At 31.3% G+C, this 11995-nt stretch overlaps 1 protein-coding gene across 4 annotated transcripts in view; it reads right to left on the reverse strand.

Annotated features, from left to right (window-relative positions):
* Positions 1-10486, reverse strand: part of LOC118190773 (SCY1-like protein 2) — a 934165-nt gene extending 923679 nt beyond the window's left edge. For 2 of the 4 annotated variants that reach the window (XM_085809944.1, XM_085809942.1), the window contains exon 1: positions 10202-10486. The gene's annotated coding sequence lies outside the window, so the exon portion shown is untranslated. The remainder of the gene's footprint in view (positions 1-10201) is intronic. The other 2 variants (XM_085809945.1, XM_085809943.1) reach the window with 1 other exon arrangement.
* Positions 10487-11995: the final 1509 nt, after the last annotated feature.

Consider the following 11995-nt stretch of genomic DNA (forward strand, 5'->3'; position numbering starts at 1 on the left):
TTTTAAAGAAAACGATTTATCGGCTACGAAGGCGTCAATGCAACAAGACGTTTCTAATTTATCAAATTAGTTTATTTTATACTCGTTTCATCTTTAAATCAAGATATTATTTTTTCTAAACAGAAAAGTCAATACACAAAAGGATTTTTACAGGGTTAATTGCTTGCCACAGTTGAAACCGCAATAAGGAAGCATTTTTTGTAAATGATATAGGAATGTTTTCTTCGGAAAGGTAACCATGTGAATCCCAAAATGTTTTAAGTCCGAAAATAAAATACTTTTTTCATATCCATTTTATATATAAAAAGCATTTACTATCAAGCCACGAGAATTATTGCATAATTGATTATGCCGTTATTTTCAAAGGTACCATCTGTTGAGAGAAAGAAACGTCACTTCTGATATCGAAAGATTAGTACAGGTTAACAATTTAATATTATAGCAAGTTATATATGGATTAATTTTAAAGGACTTTACTGTCCCGTTTCAATCGGGATTTCGACACTGAGTCGTACATCTTGCACGTGGGGAAAAACTCAAAACTCCATGCAATCCGTCCATTCAGCCTCTAAATGAAACCCATGCTTAATTACCAACATTCGCTAGATCATAGCCACTACCCTCCTGGCAGAATCAGATGTATTAGAGAAACGCTCGATAGATTAACATATTTACACGAATTCTCAAATACACAATTTTCTCTTTCCAAGGAAATTTTTCCAGTAATTTAAGTCCCAAAAATGTTAAAAATTCATAAAAATAAATGTTTTCAACTGGTAGCACATGAGGATCCTATCTGATAATCAGTGATAAAGAGCTGGTTTCCTCCTTGCTATTGCAATTATTTACTTAAACATTAGGTAATTTATGAAACTAAATATAATAGGTGCATATCAATTTACTACATAACAGATTATATTTTTCTTTAATAATTATTATTTACATATATTGCGTTTGTAAACTAATATGTAAGCAGATACTCACATATGCTTACATATTATATCCTAAATAATTTGTGAAAAAAATCACAAAATATTACGCTTTTTATAAAATTTAATCTTTCTGGTTAAGATGCTACTTGCATTTGCAATCAAAACAAAGTATTTTGCTATAATAATTCCTAAAAACACAGAGCATCCATTTAGACCTACTTCCACCTTTGCAATAAATAAACCGCTTGTAAAAGATTCCTTTCCGTAGTTCAAAAGAGGAGCAGGAAAAGATTTTATTAAATCACGAGCAACTAAACGCATTATTTTGGAAGATGTCTGTTTAACTCCGTCAAATAAATGCAACTGTAGATTCAAAAATAAGCTTTAAACACTGTAACTCTAAGGGAAAGTTTGGGATTGCACAAGTTTAACTTTTTGTTTACTTTTATGCTTTAACTACTAGTTTACTGTGATGCTTTATGACTTACTTTTATACTTTAGTTTACTTTTATGCTTTTCTACTTACTTTTATCCTTTAGTTTAATTTTATGCATCGTCTATGTTGTTTGCCATCGTCATGGGATTCAGAAGTTAATCATCCGTTGACTGTGAAAAGTAAAATTAGTTGGAGATGTGTCTTAAATCAAATTTATTTTATCATAAGTTAAATCAAATTTTATTTTCAATTTTTATACTGTTTATTTTATTATATTTTAATATTATGTGGTTTAGCTATGGGGTTTTTACATTACAAAGGCAGGTGAGAAAAGACTAAAATTTACCTCGTACTCCTCGACATGTAAAGCAGTTTTTGTAAATGTATACAATCAATCCTTTGGAAATAAAACGATGAGTCTGTTTGAGTCTACCTACAAGAACAAGTTCCTGGTAATTTGTTTTTGAAAAGATTTTTTTCCTTTCTAAAATATGCAACCATTTTACCTTTTTGTCTTCCTTCACAAGAACATACTACAATTTCTTCAAATGATTTATGCTTTTCAAAGCCTTCAGAGTTCAGAGATACAAACGCAATTATTTACACAACCTTTTCATTTTAAATGTCAAATTAAATTATTAGTTGACTGACTATTGCACAATATAAAGTACAGCTAACAGTTCAGGTATTTTTCCTTGTCTTCAGAGCTCTTTGCTGCACACAGTTCATTAGATTAAGGCAAAGTCCATTTGGGTTACCTGCGTAAAGAGAAGAAGAGATGCTTTTGTGGAATATATTCTTACGGAAGCTAGTTTGTATGCATGTTACACAACAGAAAAACCACGAAACGCTCAAGCAGTCAATCGTTTTTCTGAGATTTGAACACCTAATTAAATTACAAGCGTTTAGTCCCTCGTGGGCTTTCTTTGTTGAATGCAATAAACTTTTAAATATTTTGAATGAGTCATAAGGATCTCAGTTTGGAATCTACTCTTATTAGCTTAAAGAAAAAACTAAGTGCATACATTTCACATTTAACAATCAAAACTATACATGATCAACACTAGTTTCTAATTAATTAAGCTAAAGTTAACTCAGTTTAAAAAGAGCAGTACAAAGTGAATATAATTCAAATAGTATTGTTCTGTCAGCTCTAAAACTCTATGCTGACTGTAAGATACATTAACATATTTCTACCCTAAACTTATATTTATAAATATTATAATTTCAGTTTTTCAATAATCAACACAAATTCTGCTTTTGCTTCATATGACACAACTAGAAAGTTCAGTAACTTCTGCACTATCCTTCTCATTGAAAAGTGCTACACTCGATAATTTACTAAAAGAGAAACTAAAATTATTGCAATAACATATCTTTCGAATCCTACCACCGTCTTTAACAGATTTAATGCCAGACATAGTTCAAAAACCAGAATCTCTCTTTGGACGCAATTTCAAGCAAAAAAGCCCGAAGGCATTTCAAGAATCAAACGGCTTTTATTACGAAGCAGATTATTCTGAGAATGCATGTTATTTTGGTTACTATAAATATAACTCTAGAGAAATTTTAAAAGAAACTTTTAAGCAACTTAAATTTTCCTAGAAACTGTCTCCAGATCGTTTTACTTTTTTAGTTCCCAGGAGAACAGAAACCCGACGAAATCAGGCCTAGAAAACCGAAAACTGGATCTCGTTTTCCTGAAAAAGAAGAATTATTTATATGAAGTTTAATGGCCGTATTTTAATGCATAGATCTAACAAAAACTCTAAAAAGTACAAATACAGGATCTTCGAAAGGATTTTACAACGGGCAGAAAAATTACTTAAAATTAAAGTGAGCTTAAACTGCATTTACAGTTACCAGATTTCGATACCATTATCTCTGCCTTCCGAAGTAGTTATTGGCTTACATAATAGGGCATACAAATCAGACTAAAATTAAATTCACATTGGGAATACGGCACTTAAAATGAATTCCCATTAATGTAACTCAAAAGCTGAAAGAAAATAAAATTAGCGCCTAGAAAAACTTCTCTTTTCGACACTTTATTATGCTACAGATGTAACACTTCTTGTGATTGTTAGAAAATAAATTAATTAACTATGTAATTTTTCTACTAGAGTCTCCAACGAAGGCAGGAACTTTAAAACATTAAATGCGTGAGATATTAAGGAAGTAAACTTTTAGAATCTTTCCAAATTTTCCGACGTCAGAAAACTCTAGAATTTCGCAATGCCCTCTCTAGGATTCGAAAGCCGGACCTTTCAAATACTCGTCGAGCGTGCTTCCAGGTACACTAGGAAGGCCTGCGGAAAGGAGGTAGAAAATACCTTATAAACTTATCATTGTTATCGTAAAATTTATTATTGCAACCAGCAAACAAAACTTCCTTTTCAACTCATTTTGCCATCACAAATCGCATCGTTGAACTAAATTCACCTGTAACATTTTAAGATTTATGTAAATTCAAAACAATTCATTCAAATCCATCTTATAGAATTCTTAAAAACTGGCGTTTACTTTTCTACGAAATATTCTTTTTAAGAATTATTGCATTTATTTTAAAATATACTTTTTAACATATTTCATCATCTGTGTACATTTAAATGTATAAGATACGTAAACTTTTATGAAATTTGATTTGTATAATTTTGTATTTTCATCATTCTATTTGGATTTGTTTTCCTTAAGAGAATAATGTTTCATGAAAACAAATAATAAAAGTTTGTTTAAAATTTAATATTAGCTTTCATCGACTGTATCTGTTGTCTGAAATCAGATACTCTTCTAACGCTTCAGACTTGTTTTTGAAGTTCTCCCAAATCACTTGATAAGGCCATCCTTCCATTTTTCGCATTTTTCGTTTCTTATTTGTATTGGGGCCCACCAGCGGCCGAGCGGTAAAGACGCTGAACACTGGTAGTTCGGTCCGAGGTTCGAATCCCGCGAACGGGCTGGCTGCATGGGCGTTTTCGTGGTTTTCCCCATGTGTAACGTGTATACGAGCCAGTTTCCCTTAGAAAGTCCTCCACGAAAGGCATCCCTCCCCTTAGGCAGATAGCCCTAGTGTGCTTTGCCATAATTAAATACACCACACCCTTATTTGTATTGAATCTGCTATAGTGTTACGATGTTTGCTTCTTTAATATGCATTATACGCTGATAACGCTAAGCTTTTATATCACATTTAGTACAATATTTCTAAAATATAATGTTTTTTACTGTATACTCCGCAAACATTCAAGTTAATACACAAATGTTATACCGTATTCAGTTTGTCATCATCAGTGTTATGAATATATATATTCTGATTATTTCATCAACTGCCAAGTTAGTAAACTCATTAATCCTTGGAAATTTTGCACACGTTCATCTGTGTCCAAACATGCTGCATTCACTTCTAATTCCCAGTTCCCTCTTTTTTCATATAACAAAGATGAGAGAAGTCTTTTTAGAAAGTTCTCCTTGACAGCATCACAGCAAAAAATAGAAATGTCTCATATGTATATGCTTTATCATAACAAATTGCCTACCTTACTTGTCGGACTTATCAATTTAACAAAATATTTAAAATTGTTTTTACATAAAATTTTAATGTTATTCGATGAATCAGAGCATAACAGCAAACCGCACTTTTTCCTTAATTCAGCGTTGAGAATAATAAAGAAAAATTTCCATCAGTTGTGTCTCACTAGTGGCTGAGTTATAGAACTCGCGCAGTTCTTCTTGTGTTCGATATATGGTAAGCGGAATGCCAGCCTGCGGTTGTCATAATTTCTTCTCTGTGTAACGTGAATATGTTTTAGTTTCCCTTGGAGTATCCTATTTGAAAGAAAAATATCACTTTCTTAATAAATTTGTGAATGATAGTGAATTTGCTTACTTCGTAATAAGTTTATATGCTTAATCGAGCAAATATTAGAAAGCAAAAATATTTATTCGTGACTTAATGAAACAGTGGTTTAATAAATCTGTCATTTATTCAAATTTGCGCATGGAATAGTTTGCTAAAATTAAATAGTAATCCACGACGTAATGTTGAAAAGGAAACACTTCGCACCTTATAAATATTCAGTTTCACCGGGGATTTGAATTTAAATTTCGTGGAAATCCACAAGTTTGAATCTTAGCCTCTCTAACCATGTTTATTAAGTTACCTCCCTTCCATTAGATAAAAAAAATCTGTGTATAATTTCAGCAGTATTTAGGAGGTTAATGTACTGTAAAATCACCTCGTTAAAGAAGCAAACACTAAATTCTTCCTTTTTTTTCTTTTGCTTAAAAAACTATTTGATGTTTTACATTCTACTAGCAAGAGCATACATACATCTTACTTCTCACGATAACACACTTTGGATTAAATGATTCCAATTCGTTAGCAAACCGATTCCTCAAAATATAAGACATGTTTCTGTCCAATTAACTAAAGAACGTAAAAGCGACAATTTTTATTAAATTATACTACTAAACTCAGCTCACATTTAATGGTAGAAAGAATTTGAAATCGTTTAAAGGCAAAAAACTACTTTTAGCAACATTCTGCATATTTCTAAATATGAAACAGTTATATTTAACAACCAACTCCGCTGTAAACTATTTTCAGTCACTTACACAGCATAATTATATAATATAAGGAGGAGGTATTGGGAAATGCAAATCCGCCTACGGTTTGTCTCAGCTTTGCTGGATAAGCATGTTATTTTTTAAGATTCAGGATTTAAACTAGACTGCAAAACCCACAATCGAATATACCCATATGCCTATCCTGGAGATCATGTTTTGTTTGTACAGAGGCTTAAAATGTCTTAGACTGAACAATTTGAGTTGCTTGAGCAATTGTCCTTATGGGACACTGGTTCCTTATGGGATCATAATGATTCTCCGTTCTATAGCTATTGAAATAATTTGCAGAACCAAAAGGAATTTTAAAAGTCACCCACTTGAAAGTCAGAAACTTTCATCTAGAAAATCTGTTTCATGGCATTATATAGTTCGAAGCATTTCATTGACTGAATAGAATGCATCTTAGTAAAGACAGGATGGTATTTAAGGTCTGCAATATATAAAGAAAACCAATATAGATACACTGTTTTGGGCTTAATTCATAAACGAGTAAATGCAGAAGTTAAGAAACTTGATATCCAAATCATACAAATTTTATTTTTTATTTTTCAATCGCATAATTGAATTAAAAATGCAAAGAAATCTTTTTCGAATTGAAAAGGTGTAATATAGTCAAATACATAGAACTTATAAGATCACTTTACGGATAAAGCGTTTTATTGAGATTGTGCTATTTAAATTAATGTTTCTTAGTTCATATATTGCTATCTTTAACTTTACAGAGAAAGCAGTGATCTTCGTATATTGAGAAATTCAGATTTAATTTTTAGTTGTGGTGTTGGGTATATATAAAGCGGCTTCAGTGTTCCTCTATTTACTGTTCCCCTCTGTCGCATGAAAATCGATATTAGTACTCTCAGTTGAATTTTAGTACACACATTTAAATTTTATCAAAGGAAATCATTGAAGTTGAAACAAAGGCTTAATATTACATGTTTCAGTTCAAAATTTTTCTACATATAACAAGCTTTGAATACAGGTTTTTGTATTTTTTGGACACTTTAGGAATTAAACAGTCTCTTTGGAATCCACTGATACAATTCCAAAAGAGAAATAACAAGTTTAGGAGCCACCTGATATCCGTGTCTGTAACCCGGGATATTGACCAAAATAAGATTTGAATTTTATTTGCTTCAGTGTACCGACTCATCCACGTGAAGCATGATATTAAAAAAACCTACGAATATAAAGTAGGTTTTAAGAAGTTCGTAAAATGTTATTGCGGGAGCTGTTACAAAAAAGAAAGCATGTAAATACAAAAAGTCTGACGATAAACAAAACATCTGATGAGACTGTTATAAGTATAACATCCCAAAATACATTTACATATTTTCTCACATTGTTAATAAGCAAATATAATATGAATCAACCCAGTTTGGGAAAAAGAACTCTAAGGATGCTGCACAAGTTTATAAAATATATTGCACATGAAACTTAAGTAACATATTATTTTCAATTATTTGTTAACAGTAATAGCTTTTAGAAATGTCCTGTTCTCTCTCAACCCGGTTTTATTTGTTAATTTTGTTTTAAAATCATTTGTTTCAAATATTGATTGAAATTATAAATTTTTATGCAAATATCGTGTGTTTTGAAAATATCGTATGATAGTCAGTTGATTACTTTGTGCATATGTTTATTACGTTAATTTCGATACCGAAATTTTAATAAAATAGTAATTTGAAATAAAACAATATAAAACTTGTGTCTAAAGTTATATTCCGTAGGATTTCATTGCAGACAGCAAATTTCAATCTTTTATTTTTCTGTCCATTTAATTTTTTTCACTGTACTTTCATATTACCTAGAGTGTTCATTTTTAAACATTTCATGTTCTCATCTTTTGTGGTCTCACTTGTGCTTCTCTCATGCGGTTTTTGCTTCGAAATACAATTCAAGTTCGTTTGCACAATCATTTGGCATGTTGAGAAACTTAATTTGCGCTTTAATACGTTGCTTAAAATAAAAATATAGATTCTGAACATATCACAGCTGAAAAAATAACTTAAAATTGTTAGATGACCATGTTTTTATAAAAGTAGGTAAAATGTAGATCATTATGAAACTTTTTACGTATCCGCTGAGGTGCGATTAAAGGATGCGAACTAAAATTATCTTCTAATGTTTTAATATATTGCTTAAAGTAAAAGAAATTCAGAGCACAATTTAAATCTCACAAAAAATCAACTTGCACTCATTAGTTAACTATGATTATTGGATGTAAGAGAAAAATGCGATATACTGATACAATTTTACGTATTTCTTCAGGAATTTTCGATTAACAGATCTGAAATAAAATTTAGAGATTACGCAAAATTATAATTACGTGTTTACATTATCATAAATGTATTGTCTTAAGTAAATACACACAAATACAATTTATTAATTTGGTTTCAGTGTAGTATTTCTGCCATAATCGGTTAAATAGATTATCCAAAATATTTTACTATTTAACATTTTATTGCTTCTTTAACAAACAAACAAAAAGAAGTAACTAAAATAAATTCACTTTGACATATTTTTTGATTCTGAATTGGATTACATAGAGACAGTAAATCCAATTGACTTGGGATTTTTAGATCGTATAAAGTGCCAAGTCCTAGAGACCTAAACTGCAATAAAATAAAATACTCTGTTGGTCATCTACTGCCTTTCAGAAGGTTTTTCCTATTTCATCATAGAAATGTATTTCAACTTGTAATATTTTAATACTCGTTTTATCGATATTTTTATCGATATTTACTCGCTTTATCGAAAGCTGTGTTTCTTAACTCAAAATTAATTATCTCAGGCTGTGATGCACAAAAATGTAATGATTCATTTATGGGGTATTTAAAATTTATATATATTTTTTCATTTTACAATTTAGAATTCTGAAACAAACTTTCGAAAACTGATTGCTTTATTTCTCCGGAAATATCTTTTTCCTATTCTTTATTTTAGAATCTGCTAAAATGTAAAATTGTGCTTTTAAAGTAATTATTTATAAGGTAAGGTTATTTCGATTTTTATTTATTAAGATAAATGCATTTTCTCTTATATTCAAATAATATAAGCATTTCTGATAGTTTGATATGCAGTACGAAACTAACATTATAATCTAGACATCTGAAAGCTAACAGCCAACAAATGAAAATATCCCTTATTAGAAGTTTTCTAATGAAAAACTAAGCTGACTCGATTTTTTTTTGTTTGTTTCTGTATATTCTAGTAAACATAATACGTTATTTTAATTCAGACACTTTCTGAAATGAATATTTAAATTCAATCCGAAAATTAATATTTCCATAAAGCAGATGATATGTACTGAGAAAATGTTGTTTTTGCTGTGTTACCTAAATAATAAATAAAACAATAAACAAAATAGTTATCAGCCTCAAAATACATGCTCATCGTTTATTTATATTAACTCTATAAAAAATTACATTTTAAATCTTTTTGTTTATGAATAAGGTGTTTCATGCTCTTTATCTCCTTTTCTTTCTTTCCTTTCAGTTAGTTTATTAAATTCCGTGCCTAAAACTAATATCTTTAATTTATGAATCATTTTCAGTTTAGAAAAACAGTTGATAAAAGTTGCTTAAGTTTTCTGATAGATTATGCAAGCATATATCTGAAAATAAGAACTTTTATCGGAGCGATACATTTAAAATATTTCAAACCACAGCATGGTTGTCAGAATTATTAAAAACATATCACGCGAAAAGCGCAACTTTTTCAAAAAAATCCTTTAAGTAGACATTGTATTTTTAATCTCGCGCAGTCAGTAGAACAATGTTATAAAGATCTCGAGCGCTGAATTTTCTTAAAGATGTGTTGTTTTATTTGTTGCGCAAATTAAATACAGCTTTTTAAAATGTTTGTTTCAGTTTAAAACACAATTTTCATATGCGTGAGAATCTCCACGCTCTTTTCTCTTTCTTCCGCAAAATTTTAATCGCAGTTTTGTAACAAGACTTCGAAGATGTGTTACAAACGAAAGATGAGAAATTTATTAAATTCCAACAGTGTAGTTATCAAAATTAAAATGCTTAAAACATTAAAATTGAATTTTTGATGGGTGCTGCTCTTCCGTTTTTAATATCTCGCAACTGTCCTGTAGAAAGTGTTCAGCAGCACCCGTTTCTTAACCTTGTTATGATGTTTGAGATGAAATTCACTCTCTTAGAAGCTGAAATAGCTACAGTAACAATCAACAAGTTCTTACCTCTTCGGAGAGGGATCTATTCTTTTGCGGGCTCCTTCGATGGGTCGTCCGACCTCCCTTTTATTGTTTGCTCCGTCAAGCGAAAAGTTTTCCTTCGCAGAAATAGTCTTCGTGACCTGACTTTTTACAGAATTCAATCTCATAGAAGCAACTCGAAAGCGCGGCCGACTTCTGAAAAAAGACGCGCACACGAATCGGGTCGTCTGTCCATCATGAGCACCGGCTTGAGACAAGCAGAGACCAATAGTTCGGTGGGGTTGCCGAGACTGCCGACTGAGAATTCCGATTAAGAACCTGTAGAGCAACGACGCTTTTCATTTTGCCTGCAACGCCCAGACAGGTGGGCCCTCTACCGGTTACCTCGTGAGTTAGGTGCATCCCCCATTCAGTGGTTGTTTTGCCTCGATAACGAACTCAAAGGCGGCGAAAAACCCTCCGAGGTCCAATAAACAGAAGGAAAAAAAAAAGTCAAGTTACTATTCAGGAAAAATATTTTCGCGTCCGCTGTTTTTTCTCCTATCGCAACTCTTCAATTGAGATGAAAAATATCTTAAACAAATTAATTTCACGCCTTTTTCCACCCCGTGCAGTGCGCGTGAAAAAGCGGAGGAGGTAACGAAAGTTTTTGTTGATTTAGTATTTTTAGCTTCATTGAGAAATTTCTAAAAGTCCTACACAAGTTTCTCCGGCACGTAACATGCATAGACATATATAGGGAAAACTAGATATAAAATCTGATCTTTCTAGTTTGATACCTTAATGCTTTGATACCTTAATAATTTCATCAGTTTTCATCCACCCTTATATCTAATTTTTCTTCAAGAAAAGAAGTAGAGAGTAAAAGACAAATAAAAATGTTCTTCCCTGAGGCATCGCTCGAGCATTCGCCGCTCTAAATTTGAGTGTTAAATTTGATAGCACGTTTCATCCTTCAGTTTGTGAAGCATTTCCGAAAGATTTATTGATCATTAGCATCATTATTAGTGTCACAATCAGCCTACTTAAAATGTAATGGGTCTTTATCGCGTCCCTTCAGAGTTGAAGGAATTAATAAAGTACTTCACTTAATAGCACTTATATGGTATATTCTTTCTCTTTTCCTCTTTATTAAACATTAGTCAATTTATTAATTTTCTAGTACATTTAGTGTGTACCCATTAAATATCTGATTCTTTTGAGAGTTTGTTTCAGTCGGGTTCGTTCTCCAGGTCTAACTTAATTGCAGTCACCTTTCAAACCCATTCACTGCACATTTTCGCATAATTTAACTATTGTGGCTTGTTTGCATTTGATGGTATTTCATCTCTCATACTAAACTGTTTCAATGAAGCACTGGTGTTATAACTGTTCGGTTTTAATGAATTATTTATTAGTATCCGTGGGTAAGGAGGCAAGCGACATGTTTGGAATTTACGTTTGGCTTAAGCCACACTTTAATCTAACAAGATCAGTGTAGTAATTTCTTTCTTGGGTTGTTTAGAGTTTACCTTTTAAAAGTGACATGTTTTCTTCATGCATAAAAGCTGGGAAAAGAAACATTTCCAGAATTGTCGTTTCTATCGCGAAAAACTCATTCATCTTTCTAATCTATATTATTATCAAACATTTAATAAATATTTTAAGATAATAAAATAAATATAGTTGATGGTTGATTTAATTAAGACAAAACACACAACAGCTCTCTGCTCAAAGACGGATGCCTTCATGGAAGATTTTCTAAAGGAAACTAGCTCCCATTCACATTAGAGATAAGAAACAACACGAAATTGCCTATGCAGCCAATCCATTTCCTTG

This window comes from Stegodyphus dumicola, chromosome X2 (assembly GCF_044657685.1).
Source record: "Stegodyphus dumicola isolate Sdum_Otavi_A_Nest chromosome X2, ASM4465768v1".
In the NCBI taxonomy this organism is placed as follows: domain Eukaryota; kingdom Metazoa; phylum Arthropoda; class Arachnida; order Araneae; family Eresidae; genus Stegodyphus; species Stegodyphus dumicola.